At 38.0% G+C, this 15608-nt stretch overlaps 1 protein-coding gene across 2 annotated transcripts in view; it reads right to left on the bottom strand.

Annotated features, from left to right (window-relative positions):
- The window catches only part of ZSWIM5 (zinc finger SWIM-type containing 5), a 288792-nt gene that overhangs the window by 152793 nt on the left and 120391 nt on the right, over positions 1-15608 (bottom strand). The gene's annotated exons all lie outside the window — the stretch shown is intronic.

The raw sequence follows: 15608 nt of genomic DNA, 5'->3' as shown, positions 1-15608 counted from the left end.
CTTGGTTTTTTCTTTTTTTTAATTTATTCTTTTTTTTTTTTTTTTTTTTTTATGGCTGTGTTGGGTCTTCGTTTCTGTGCGAGGGCTTTCTCCAGTTGCGGCAAGCGGGGGCCACTCTTCATCGCGGTGCGCGGGCCTCTCACTATTGCGGCCTCTCTTGTTGCAGAGCACAGGCTCCAGACACACAGGCTCAGCAGCCGTGGCTCACGGGCCTAGTTGCTCCGCGGCATGTGGGATCCTCCCAGACCAGGGCTCGAACCCGTGTCCCCTGCACTGGCAGGCAGACTCTCAACCACTGCGCCACCAGGGAAGCCCTATTCTTTTTTTTTTAATTTGCATTTGTCTGGTGACCTTTGAGATGGAACATTTTTAAAAATTTATTTATATTATTTATCTACTTTTGGCTGCATTGGGTCTTTGTTGCTGCGCTTGGGCTTTTTCTAGCTGCGGCAAACAGGGGCTACTCTTAATTGCGGTGCATGGGTTTCTCATTGCCGTGGCTTCTCTTTTTGTGGAGCATGGGCTCTAGGCGCACAGGCTTCAGTAGTTGTGGCGCACGGGCTCAGTAGTTGTAGCTCGTGGGCTCTAGAGCGCAGGCTCAGTAGTTATGGCACATGGGTTTTGCTGCTCCATGGCATGTGGGATCTTCCCGGACCAGGGCTAGAACCCGTGTCCCCTGCATTGGCAGGCGGATTCTTAACCACTGCGCCACCAGGGAAGCCATGCCTTGGTATTTTCTGATGCTTTCAAAGATTTCTAAAGAAAAAATATTTTGTCCTGTGTGAAGTTTTCATTTTAGTAGGAAAAGAATGGCAATAAAAATAATGAATAAGTAAACTGCAGTATGTTAGAAGATCGTAGGTGCTACACAAAGAAAAAAAAGGAAAAAGAATATTAGGGTTGGGGATAAAAAATAATTGGAAGGTAAGTTATCATTTTAAATACAGTAGACAGGACTTCCCTGGTGACACAGTGGTTAAGAATCCACCTGTAAATGCAGGGGACACGGGTTCAAGCCCTGGTCCAGGAAGATCCCACGTGCTGTGGAGCAACTAAGCCCATGCACCGCAACTACTGAGCCTGTGCTCTAGAGCCCGAGAGCCACAACTACTGAGCCCGCATGCCACGACTACTGAAGCCCACGCACCTAGAGCCCGTGCTCCACAACAAAGAGAAGCCACCGCAATGAGAAGCCCATGCACCACAACAAAGAGTAGCCCTCGCCCTCCGCAACTAGAGAAAAGACCACGTGCAGCAATGAAGACCCAATGCAGCCAAAAATAAATAAATAAATAAATAAATTTTAAAAATAAATATGGTAGACAGGGTAAGCCTACCTACCTCATTTAGAGGATAACAATTAAGCAAAGACTTGAAGGAAGTGAGGAAGTCAGCTGTGTGGATATCTGAGACAAAAAATTTACAAGCAGAGGGAAGAGACAATATAAAGACCCAAAGACAGGAATATGCATAACATGTTCAAAGAATAGTAAGGAGACCATTGTGGTTGGTGCAGAATGAGCTGGTGGGGCAGTAGTAAGAGAGAAGTCACACAGGTAATGAGGTGGAGGAGATGACAGATTAGGTAGGGCCTTGTAAACCACTGAATGGATCTTGGCACACAAAATACTCTGAATGAAATAAGGGGCCTTTGCAGAGACTTAAGAAGAAGAGTGACATGACATTCTGGATTCTGTGTTGCGAATAGACTACAGAAAGGCAGGGGTAGAGACAGTTACATAGCTATAATAATAATTCAGGTGAGAGATCATGCTGGCTTGGATTAGGGTGCTAATAGTGGAAACAATGAGAAGCAGTTACTCCAATGTTACAGTTTACTTTCTTCCTGATCTCATTTTTAGGAAATTACCTGAACATAAACCCCCACAAATATGAAACATGTATAAGGTTATTGATTCAGCATTATTTCTAATATCAAAGGAATGGAGACATCCCTTGGGTCCAGCAAAAGATGTAGAACATTTTTTTCCAAATTCCTCCCATGTGTCTTTGCAATGTGACTGTGCCACTCCTCCCATCAAGAGGATGAGCCTGTTCTTTTCCCATTTAGATCTAGGAAGGTCCCGTGACTTGCTTTAACAAACCAAAGGCAGCATAAAAGACACTGGGCCAGTTTTAGGGTTGGCCTTAAGAGATATTATAGCTTCCACTTTTGCTCTCTTGGAAAGCTGCCCTGACAATCATGTAAGGAAGTCAGGAGAGCCTATTGGAGGATGACAGGCCACATGGAAGAGAATCACAACACCCAATACTTAGCTAGCACTAACTTTCAGACACATGAGTGAAGCCATCTTAGACCATCTGCCCCAGCAGATCCTGTGAAGTGAATTCGGGTGCATGAATGATCCCAGGTAAAAACAGCAGTGGAACCACCCAGCCAAGCCAGGAAACATAGGAATAATCTGTGTTGTTTTAAGTCATTAACTTTTGAAGTAGTTTATGATTCAGCAAAAGGTAACAAACAATAGGAGACTAGTAGGATAAACTAGTATAATATAGTCACAGAATGGAGTACAATGTAACCATAAAAAAGAATGAGGACTATCATTCTTTACTGACATGGAGTGATTTGCAGCTTTTATATTATATAAGTAAGTGAAAAACATCAAGGAACATACAGTGTTTACAACACCATAGTATTTACATGTACCCTATATATAAGAAATAAAGGGAGCTTTGCAAAAACACTAGAAGAATAAAACCTGAAATTAATAAAGATGGTTACCTAGCAGTACGTTAGTGTTGGGCTAGGAAGTATGGCAGAGGGGAAAGAGATGTGAATTAGATATCTGAGTATACAACTTTATAAAATTTTCACTTTGAACCATATAAATGTTCTACATATGCAAAAATTAAATTAAATTTGATAAAAAGCAAACATGAAAACTTTAAACAAAAGGATCTATCTATATATCTGATATGTAACATAAGTAACTTTTATTTTATTTTTTTAAATAAATAAATTTATTTATTTATTTATTTTTGGCTGTGTTGGTCTTTGTTGCTGCACGTGGGCTTTCTCTAATTGCGGTGAGTGGGGGCTACTCTGTTGCGGTGCACAGGCTTCTCATTGTGGTGGCTTCTCTTGTTGTGGAGCATGGGCTCTAGGCACGCAGGCTCAGTGGTGGTGGCACGCGGGCTCAGTAGTTGTGGCTCACGGGCTCTAGAGCACAGGCTCAGTAGTTGTGGCACACGGGCTTAGTTGCTCTGTGGCATGTGGGATCTTCCCGGACCAGGGCTCAAACCCATGTCCCCTGCATTGGCAGGCAGATTCTTAACCACTGTGCCACCAGGGAAGTCCCATAAGTAACTTTTAAACATGAATTCCTTCTATTTATCCTTAGTAGGATATAAATTAAAGAAAGAAATAACTGTATGGAAATCTTCACACAGTAATTTTATTGTTGGAAGTAATATTGGTACAAAAATTTTAAAACCTCTTTATGTATACTGGAGATAAAGTAAGCAAGTAAGCATATTAATGTTATTGAGAACCAAGCTTTTCTGTGAAACAGAAAAAGATAAAATGTAAAATTAGGGAAATTTTAAAAACCTGTAATATTAAATATGATTTAGAAATATCAATGTGAATTCATTATTTTAAAACATATTTCCCAGCTTACTGAAAAGGCCTAGAAAAAATGATGTCACAGAGGCAACAAGCATATAAAGCACGTAGATCTTCATTTCTAAAAACCATTTCTCACCAAAAGTAACCAGAGTTCTGTGGTGAATTCCAGGTCTAGGCAGGGAAGGTGCCAATTTTTTTCTGGGTCATTTTTTATTGCCTGAAATCAAGGAGGCACTCAAAGACAAGTGTTAAAAGAAGACAAGAGCCAGCAGGAAAGGACTTCCACTAGCCAAATAAAGGACAATTTGAATATCAAAAAGAAAAATGACTATGACTGTAAAATATTTTTAAAAACCTATGTGTTGGAGCCTAAGAGGCGGAGCCAATATGGCAGTGTGGGAAGATGCAGAGTTAGAGTCTCCACACAACTAGGGCGCCCGCTGGCTGCTGGTGGGGGACTCTGACGCCCAAGGAGACGGGAGGAACTCCAAACTGAACCAGTAGGATGTAGGGGGACAGAGCGGGGAGGAGAAGTGGAGGCCAGACAGGATCGGCACCTCTGAGGCCAGGGAGATCAGGAGAGGCAGGCAGGAGGGACTCTCCAGGAACAGCGGGAAAGGAGTGGAGGGCGACTGCCCCGCCCACTCGGGCTCAGGGAGCCTGCTGAACTCCCAGGCTGATCCCCTGCCCTCCAAAGCCCCTCCAGACTGCGTGGGTCCTAGGGGGCATAGGAGGGAGGCCAGGGAGACCATGAGAGGCAGGCAGGAGGGGCCATCCAGGAGGAGTGGGAGAGGAGCAGAGGACGACTGCCCTGCCCACTTGAGCCCAGGAAGCCTGCTGGGCGCCCAGGTGAGGTCCCCTGCCCTCTGAGACCAGGGGTGGGGGGCACACCAGGGCCCCTTCTGTTCCTTGAGCCTAAGCCCCACCCCCCACAGCCCCAAGGGCCTTTTCCAGACCTGTGGGTCCTGAGCATTGGCCCCACCCACTGCCCAAACCTTTCCCTTATTTAGGCCCCACCCTCCACAGTCAAGGCCTCCCCCCCACCTTTTTTTTCTTTTCCCTGCTCCTCTTTTTTACTATTGTGGTACTGATGTACCTTCCAGTTGTTGATTCATCTATATTTTTATTTTTATATTCTTCCTAACTTACCTATTAGTTTCCTAATCGAATTTTATTTTTTACTTTGTCATTTTTTTAAATTTATTTATTTATTTTTGCCACCCCAGGCGGCTTGTGGGATCTTGGTTCATGAGACCGAGATCGGGCTCAAGCTCCTGTGGTGGGAGCTCTGAGTCTGAACAACTGGACTAACAGAGAACCTCAGACCCCAGGGAATATTCATCGGAGTGAGGTCTCATGGAGTTCTTCATCTCAGCACCAAGACCCAGCTCTACCCAATAGCCTACAAACCCAAGTGTTGGAAACCTCAGGCCAAACAACCAGTAAGACAGGAACACAATCCCACTCATAAAAAAAAAAAGAGAGACAGCAAAAAAATGTCACAGATGAAGGAGCAAGGTAAAAACCTAACAAGACCAAATAAATGAAGAGGAAATAGGCAATCTACCTGAAAAAGAATTCAGAGTAATGATAGTAAAGATGATCCAGAATCTCAGAAATAGAATGGAGGTACAGACTGAGAAAATACAAGAAATGTTTAACAAAGATCTAGAAGAACTAAAGAACAAACAAACAGACATGAACACCACAATAACTGAAATGAAAAATACACTAGAAGGAATCAATAACAGAATAATTGAGGCAGAAAAAAGAATAAGTGAGCTGGAAGACAAAATGGTCGAAATAACTGCTGAGGAGCAGAATAAAGAAAAAAGAAAAAAGAATTGAAGACAATCTCAGAGACCTTTGGGACAACACTAAACACACCAACATTCGAATTATAGGGGTCCCAGAAGAAGAAGAGAAAAAGAAAGGCTCTGAGAAAATATTTGAAGAGATTATAGTTGAAAACTTCACTAACATGGGAAAGTAAAGAGTCACCCAAGTCCAGGATAAACCCTAGGAAAAATGCACCAAGACACATATTAATCAAATTAACAAAAATTAAATTCAAAGAAAAAATATTAAAAGCAGCAAGGGAAAAACAAAAAAATAACATACAAAGGAATCCCGATAAGGTTATCAGCTGATTTTTCAGTGGAAACTCTGCAGCCCAGAAGGGAGTGGCAGGATATACTTAAGGTGATGAAAGAGAAAAACCTACAACCAAGATTACACTATCCAGCAAGGATCTCATCCAGATTTGATGGAGAAATGAAAAGCTTTTCAGACAAGCAAAAGCCAAGAGAATTCAGCACCACCAAACCAGCTTTACAACAAACACTAAAGAAACTTCTCTAAGTGGGAAACACAAGAGAAGAAAAAGACCCACAAAAACAAACCCAAAACAATTAAGAAAATGGTAATAGGAACATACATATCCATAATAACCTTGAATGTAAATGGATTAAATGTCCCAACCAAAAGACACAGACTGGCTGAATGGATACAAAAACAAGACCCATATATATGCTGTCTACAAGAGACCCACTTCAGACCTAGGGACACATACAGACTGAAAGTGAAGGAATGGAAAAAGATATTCCATGCAAATGGAAATCAAAAGAAAGCTGGAGTAGCAATATTCATATCAGATAAAACAGACTTTAAAATAAAGACTGTTACAAGAGACAAGGATGGACACTACAATGATCAAAGGATCAATCCAAGAAGAAGATATAACAATTTTAAATGTTCATGTACCCAACATAGGAGCACCTCAATACATAAGGCAAATGCTAACAACCATGAAAGGAGAAATCAACAGTAACACAATAATGGTAGGGGACTTTAACACCCCACTTTCACCAATGTACAGATCATCCAGACAGAAAATTCATAAGGAAACACAAGCTTTAAGTGACACAATAGACCAGATAGATCTAATTGATATTTATAGAACATTCCACCCAAAAGTGGCAGAATACAATTTCTTCTCAAGTGCACATGGAACATTCTCCAGGAGAGATCACAGCTTGGGTCACAAATCAAGCCTCAAAAAATTTAAGAAACTTGAAATCGTATCAAGCATCTTTTCTGACCACAGCTATGAGACTGGAAATCAATTAGAGGATAAAAACTGTAAAAAACACAAATACATGGAGGCTGAACAGTGCGTTACTAAATAACCAAGAGATCACTGAAGAAATCAAAGAAGAAATTTTAAAATACATAGAAACAAATGACAACAAAAACACGATGACCCAAAACCTATGGGACGCAGCAAAAGCAGTTCTAAGACAGAAGTTTATAGCAATACAATCTCACCTCAAGAAACAAGAAAAATCTCAAAAAAACAATCTAACCCTACACTTAAAACAACTAGAGAAAGAAGAACAAAGAAAACCGAAAATCAGTAGAAGGAAAGAAATCGTAAAGATCAGAGCAGAAATAAATGAAATAGAAACAAAGAAAACAATAGCAAAGATCAATAAAATTAAAAGTTGGTTCTTTGAGAAGATAAACAAAATTGATAAACCTTTAGCCAGACTCATCAAGAAACAGAGGAAGAGGACTCAAATCAATAAAATTAGAAGTGAAAAAGGAGAAGTGACAATGGACACTGCAGAAATACAAAGCATCATAAGAGACTACTACAAGCAACTAAATGCCAATAAAATTGGCAACCACGAAGAAATGGACAAATTCTTGGAAAGGTACAACTTTCCAGACTGAACCAGGAAGAATTACAAAATATAAACAGAACTATCACAAGTAATGAAATTGAAACCATAATTAAAAATTTTCCAACAAACAAAAGTCCAGGACCAGATGGCTTCACAGACGAATTCTATCAAACGTTTAGAGAAGAGCTAACACCCATCCTTCTCAAACTCTTCCAAAATATTGCAGAGGGAGAAACACTCCCAAATTCATTCTACAAAGCCACCATCACCCTGATACCAAAAGCAGAAAAAGATATCACAAAAAAAGAAAATTATAGAATAATATCACTGATGCACATAGATGCAAAAATCCTCAACAAAATACTAGCAAACAGAATCCAACAGCACATTAAAAGGACCATACACCATGATCAAGTGGGATTGGTCCCAGGGATACAAGGATTCTTCAATAAACGCAAATCAATCAATGTGATACACCACATTGACAAATTAAGGAATAAAAACCATATGATCATCTCAATAGATGCAGAAAAAACTTTTGACAAAATTCAACACCAATTTATGATAAAAACTCTCCAGAAAATGGGCATAGAGGGAACCTACCTCAACATAAAAAAGGCCATATATGACAAACCCACATCAAGCATCATACTTGATGATGAAAAACTGAAAGCATTTCCACTAAGATCAGGAACAAGACAAGGATGTCCACTCTCACCACCCTTATTCAACACAGTTTTGGAAGACCTAGCCACAGCAATCAGAGAAGAAAAAGAAATAAAAGGAATCCAAATTGGAAAAGAAGAAGTAAAACTGTCACTGTTTGCCGATGACATGATACTATACACAGAAAATCCTAAAGATGCCACCAGAAAACTACAAGAACTAATCAATGAATTTGGTAAAGTAGCAGGATACAAAATTAATGCACAGAAATCTCTTGCATTCCTATACACCAACAACGAAAAATCAGAGAAGTTAAGGAAACACTCCCATTTACCATTGCAACAAAAAGAATAAAATGCCTAGGAATAAACCTACCTAAGGGGACAAAACACCTGTATGCAGAAAACTATAAGACACTGATGAAAGAAATTAAAGATCATACAAACAGATGGAGAGATATACCATGTTCTTGGATTGGAAGAATCAACATTGTGAAAATGACTATACCACCCAAAGCAATCTACAGATTCAATGCAATCCCTATCAAACTACCAATGGCATTTTTCACAGAACTAGAACAAAACATTTCACAATTTATATGGAAACACAAAAGACCCTGAATAGCCAAAGCAATCTTGAGAAAGAAAAACCGAGTTGGAGGAATCAAGCTCCCCGACTTCAAACTATACCACAAAGCTACAGTAATCAAGACAGTATGATACCAGCACAAAAACAGAAATATAGATCAATGGTACAAGGTAGAATGCCCGGAGATAAACCCACGCACATATGGGCACCTAATTTATGACAAAGGAGGCAAGAACATAGAACGGAGAAAAAACAGCCTCTTCAATAAGTGGTGCTGGGAAAACTGGACAGCTACATATAAAAGAATGAAATTAGAACACTATCTAACACCATACACAAAAATAAACTCCAAATGGCTTAAAGACTTAAATGTAAGACGAGACCCTATAAAACTCTTACAGGAAAACATAGGAAAAACACTCTTTGACATAAACCACAGCAAGATCTTTTTTGACCCACCTCCTAGAGTAACGGAAATAAAAACAAAAATAAACAAATGGGACTTAATGAAACCATAAACAAGACAAAAAGACAACCCTCAGAATGGGAGAAAATATTTGCAAATGAAACAACAGACAAAGGATTAATCTCCAAAATATACAAACAACTCTTGGAGCTCAATATCAAAAAAACAAACAATCCAGTTAAAAAATGGGCTAAAGACCTAAATAGACATTTCACCAAGGAAGACATTCAGATGGCCAAGAGGCACATGAAAAGATGCTCAACATCACTAATTATTAGAGAAATGCAAATCAAAACTACAATGAGATATCACCTCATGCCGGTCAGTATGGCCATTATCAAAAATTCTAGAAACAATAAATGCTGGAAAGGGTGTGGTGAAAGGGAACCCTCCTGCACTGTTGGTGGGAATGTAAATTGATACAACCACTATGGAAAGCAGTATGGAGATTCCCTAAAAAACTAAAAATAGAACTACCATATGACCCAGCAATCCCACTACTGGGCATATAACCTGAGAAAACCATAATTCACAAAGAGACATGTACCCCAATGTTCACTGCAGCACTATTTACAATAGCCAGGACATGGAGCCAACCTAAATGTCCATCAACAGATGAATGGATAAAGAAGATGTGGCACATATATACAATGGAATATTACTCAGCCATAAAAAGAAATGAAATTGAGTTATTTGTAGTGAGGTGGATGGACCTAGAGTCTGTCACACAGAGTGAAGTAAGTCAGAAAGAGAAAAACAAATACTGTATGCTAACGCATATATATGGAATCTAAAAAAAAAAAAAAAATGTACTGATGAACCTAGTTGCAGGGCAGGAATAAATAGGTAGACATAGAAAATGGACTTCAGGACATGGGATGGGAGGGTGAAGGTGGGGCGAATGAGAGTAGCATCAACATATATACACTACCGAATATAAAATAGTTGGCTGGTGGGAAGCAGCAGCATAGCACAGGGAGATCGGCTGGGTGCTTTGTGATGACCTAGAGGGGTGGGATAGGGAGGATGGGAGGGAGGCTCAAGAGGGAGGGTATACGGGGACATGTGTATGCATATGGCTGATTCGCTTAGTTGTGCAACAGAAACTAACACAGTATTGTGAAGCAATTATACTCCAATAAAGATCTATTTAAAAAAACACAAAATCTATGCATCCATAGAGGTACTAAAAAAAAAAAAGAAAAAAGAAAAATCTCATTTGCCACCACTGGAGGTAACTATTACACCAAATCCTTCTCTGAACTTTTGAATTAAAGGGGAAAAAATTAGCAGTAACAATGTTTTAGTAGGAACTATCCAGCACTTATCAGGAAACATTCTCTTTGCAGAATGCCAGCTGATAAATGTGGAAGGAATGATGGAATTAGAAAAATAACTATTCTATAATACATAATAAAACAATTGATTAAGGCAATTGTTTATATCTGGTTAATACCCAAAACATATTAAGAACTCATACAACTCAAGAGCAAAAATTCAATCTGATTAAAAAATGGGCAAGGGCTCTTTATAGACATTTTTCCAAAGACACACAAATAGACAACAGGTACATGAAATGGTGCTCAATATCACCAATCATCAGGGAAATACAAATCAAAACCACAATGAGACCTGTTAGAATGGCTATTAACAAAGAGACAGGAAATAACAAGTGTTGGTGAGGATGCAGAGAAAAAGGAACGCTTGTGCATTGCCGGTGGGAATGTAAATTGGTGCAGCCGCCATGGAAAACAGTAGAGAAGTTCCTCAAAAAGTTTAAAATAGAACTACCATACCATCCAGCTATTCCACTTCTGGGTATATATCCAAAGGAGATGAAACCACTATCTCAAAGATAGCTCCCATGTTCACTGCAGCACTACTCACAATAGCCAACACATTGATATAACTAAGTGTCCGTTAATGGATGAATGGATAAAGATGTGATACACACACACACACACACACACACACACACACACACACACACACACACACAATGGAACATTATTCAGTTATAAAAAAAAGGAAATCCTGCCATTTGCGACAACATGGGTGGCGCTTGAGGGCATTATGCTAGGTAAATAACTCAGGGGAAAACAAATATTGTATGATTATATGTGTAATCTAAAAGAAACCAAATCTCAAAGATACAGAGACCAGATTGGTGGTTGCCAGAGGCAGGGGGTAAGGGGAATGGGTGAAATTGGTGAAGGTGGTCAAAGGGTATAAACTTCCAGTTATAAGATAAATAAGTCCTGGAAATGTAATGTATAGCATGGTAACTATAGTTAACAAAATTGTATTGTACATTTGAAAGTTGCTAAGAGAGTAAACCTTAAAGTTCTCATCACAAGAAAAAAAATTTGTAACTATCTGTGGTGATGGATTTTAACAAATTATTCTAGTTACTCATTTGGCAATATATACATATTTCAAATCATTATGTTATAAATCTAAAACTAATACAATATTACATATCAACTATCTCAAATGAGTGTCTTATAGACAACAAAAAATTACCGTATTATTCAGCAATTACACTTCTCAAAGTGGTATCTGTATACCCATGTTCATAGCAGCATTATTCACAACAGCTAAAACATGGAAGCACCCCAAGTGTCTACCGACCAATAAATAGATAAGCAAAATGTGGTGTGTGTCCATATATATTATACTGTATTATATATGTATATATGTGTGTATATATATATATATATATATATATATATATATATATGCACACACACCCACACACATACATACACACACACAATGGAATATTATTCAACTTTAAAAAAGGAAAGACTGCAATGTGCTACAACATGGATGAGCCTTGAGGACATAATGCTAAGTAAAATGAGTCATAAAAAGATAAATACTGTGTATTTTCACTTATATGAGGTACTTAGAGCAGTCAAAATCATAGAGACAAAAAGTAGAACTGTGGTTGCCAGGGGCTAGAGAGGTGGGTGGAATGGGGGTCTTTGTTCAATGCATACAGAGTTTCAGTTTTACAAACGGAAAAGATTTAATGAACATGTATGGTGGTGATGGTTGCATAAAATCATGACTATATTTAATACCATTGAACTGTAGAGTTTAAAATGGTTAAGGTGGTAAATTTTGTTATGTGTATTTTACCACAATAAAAATTTTATTTAAAAAAAGGAGAAATTAAGACAGTCACAGATAAACAAAACCAAAATTCACTGTTAGCAAATCTGCCCTATAAGACATAGTAAAGGAAGTCCTACAGACTGAAATGAAAGGACACTAGACATTAATTCAAATGATCACAAAGATAAAGAACACTGATAAAGATAACTACTTAGGTAAATATAAAAGGCACCATAAATGGATTTTTGCTTATGTCTTGTATTGTTCAGATGGCAATACTACCCAAATTGATCTACACAGTCATCACAATCCCTGTCAAAATCCCAGCTGTCATTTTTGGAGAAATTAACTAATTCTAAAATTCATATAGAAATTCAAAGCACCCCCAATAGCCAATACAATCTTAAGAAAAAAAAAATTGGAGAACACACACTTCTCAATTTCAAAATTTACTATTTGGCTACAGTAATCAAGACAGTATGATATTAGCATAAAGAGATAGATAGATAGATAGATGATAGATAGATAGATAGATAGATATGGAATAGAGTTGAGAGCATAGAAATAAACCCTTACATTTATGGTAAATTGGTTTTCAACAAGGCTGCTAAGACCATTCAATGTAGAAAAAGAAGTCTTTTTTACAAATGGCACTGGGAAAACTGGATATCCACACGCAAAAGAATGAAGTTGAACTATGTCCTCATACCATACACAAAAAGGAACTCAAAGTAGACCATACACTTAAAAGCAAGAGCCAAAACTAAAACATTCTTTTTTTAAATTGAAGTATAGTTGATTTATAATATTGTGTTAGTTTCAGGTGTATAGCAAAGTGATTCAGTTACTTTATTCAGATTATTTTCCATTACAGGTTATTACAAGATATTGAATATAGTTCCCTGTGCTATACAGTAAATCCTTATTGCTTACCTATTTTACGTAGAGTAGTTTTTATCTGTTAATCCCATACTTTTAATTTAACTCTCCCCCTTCCCCCTTTGGTAACCATAAGTTTTCTATGTCTTTGAGTCTGTAAAACTACAACATTCTTAAAGGAAAACATGGGAGTAAGTCTCCGTGACCCTGGGTTAGGCAATGTTTTCTTAGACATGTATGACACCAAGAAGAAAAGCAACAAAAGAAAGAATAGGTAAATGGACTTCAACAAAATTAAAACCTTCTTGGCTTCAAAGCATACCATTAAGAAAATAAAAAGGCAACACACAGAATTGGAGAATTTTTTGTAAATCATATAAGGGATAAGGGACTGGTACACAGAATATATAAAGAACTCTTACAGCTCAACAATAAAAAGACAACTCAATGCTAAAACTGGGCAAAAGATTTGACTAGATGTTTCTCCAAAGAAGATATACAAATATTTAATTAGCACATGAAAAGATGTTCAAGATCATTAGCCATTGGAAAAATGCACATCAAAATCACAATAAGATACCACTTTCACCCCTACTAGGATGACTAAAATTAAAAGAGAGCCAACAGTAAGTGATGACAAGCATGTGGAGAAACTGGAACACTGATGGAAACGTAAAATAGTGCAGTTAAGTTCCAGAAACAGGCAGTTTCTGAAAATGTTAAACATAGAGTTACCATACTGACCCAGCAATTCCACTCCTAGGTATCTACCCAAGAGAAATAAAAACATATGTTAAGGGACTTCCCTGGTGGCACAGTGGTTAAGAATCTGCCTCCCAATTCAGGGGGCACGGGTTCGAGCCCTGGTCCGGGAAGATCCCACATGCTGTGGAACAACTAAGCCCGTGCCCACAACTATTGAAACCCGCACGCCTGGAGCCCGTGCTCCGCAAAAAGAAAAGCCACCGCAATGAGAAGTCTGCCCACCACAATGAAGAGTAGCCCTTGCTCGCCACAACTAGAGAAAGCCCACGCACAGCAACGAAGACCCAACACAGTCAAAAAAAATTAATTAATTAATTTTAAAAAAATGTTAACACAAAAACTTTTATATGAGCATTATTCATAAAAGCCAAGAAACGGATATAAGTTAAATGTCCATCAACTGATGAGTGGATAAACAAATGTGTTAAATCCATATAATGGAACAATATTTGGCAATAAAAAGAAGTGAAGTTCTGCTACAACATGAATGAACCTTGAAAACAGTGTACCAGCTTAAAGAAATCAGTCACAAAAAAACCACATATTGTATCATTCCATATATATGACGTGCCTAGAAAAGGCAAATCCACAGAGACACATATTAGATCAGTGCTTGCCTGAGGGGGAGTATTGGGAGTAACTGCTAATAAGCACAGAGTTTCTCTTTTGGATGATGAAAATGTTCTAAAATTAATGGTGGGACTTCTTTGGTGGAGCAGTGGTTAAGAATCCACCTGCCAATGCAGGGGACATGGGTTCGAGCCCTGGTCCAGGAAGATCCCACATGCCACGGAGCAACTAAGCCCGTGTGCCACAACTACCAAGCCCGCACGCCACAACTACTGAAGCCTGCGGGCCTAGAGCCCATGCTCTGCAACAAGAGAAGCCACCGCAATGAGAAGCCCACGCACCACAACTAAGAGTAGCCCCCGCTCACCACAACTAGAGAAAGCCTGCGTGCAGCAACAAAGACCGAAAACAGCCAAAAATAAATAAAAATAAAAATAAATAAGTAAATAAACAAATAAATAAAATTAATGGTGATAGTTGTGCATCTTTGTGAATATACTAAAAGCCACTAAATTATACACTTTTTATTGATAAAAAGGTAACTTTTATGACATTTGAATTATATCTCAAGAAAGCTGATATTTTTATAAAAAGAAAGAAAGAAAGAAAGAATCTTAATAAGACCCAGAGGAACAAAGGAAAGGATGAGCATAGATTTCTTGACAGAAACAGTACACGCCAGAAGAAAATGAAGAAACATCTTTAGAGTACTGAAAGTAAAAATAAATAAATAAATAAACTTAGAATTATATACCCAACAAAAATATCTTTCAAAAATGAAAGTGAAATACTTTTTCAGACTTACAAAAGCTGAAAGAATTCATCAACAGCAGAAATTTTAAATGAAGTTCTTCAGGCAGAAGGAAAATTATATCAGATGGAAACCTGCATTTACATACAAAAAATGAAGCATACTGGAAACTGTAACAATGTAGATAAACTAAAGACTTAATTTTTTATTTAAATCTCCTGAAAATATAATTGACTGTTCAAAGACAAAACAATAACAATGTATTATAAAGTTTATAGCATATGTAAAAGTAAAATGTATGAAAACAATAGGACAAAGGCTGGTAGGGGAGAAATGGAAGTATACTGTGGTAAGGTTCTAATACTATAAGTGATGAAGTTTAGTACTACTTGAAAGTAGATTGTGTTAAATTAAAAGTATAACCATATGCTGGCAAACTACAGCTCACAGACCAAATCTGCCCTGCCACCTGTTTCTGTAAATAAAGTTTTATTAGAATACAGCCACAGTCATTCATTTACATAT

Source organism: Balaenoptera physalus (assembly GCF_965194825.1).
Source record: "Balaenoptera physalus genome assembly, chromosome: 1".
NCBI classification, from domain to species: Eukaryota; Metazoa; Chordata; class Mammalia; order Artiodactyla; family Balaenopteridae; genus Balaenoptera; species Balaenoptera physalus.
Note: the sequence above shows the minus strand (reverse complement) of the source record. Positions and strands in the feature narration are given on the sequence as shown.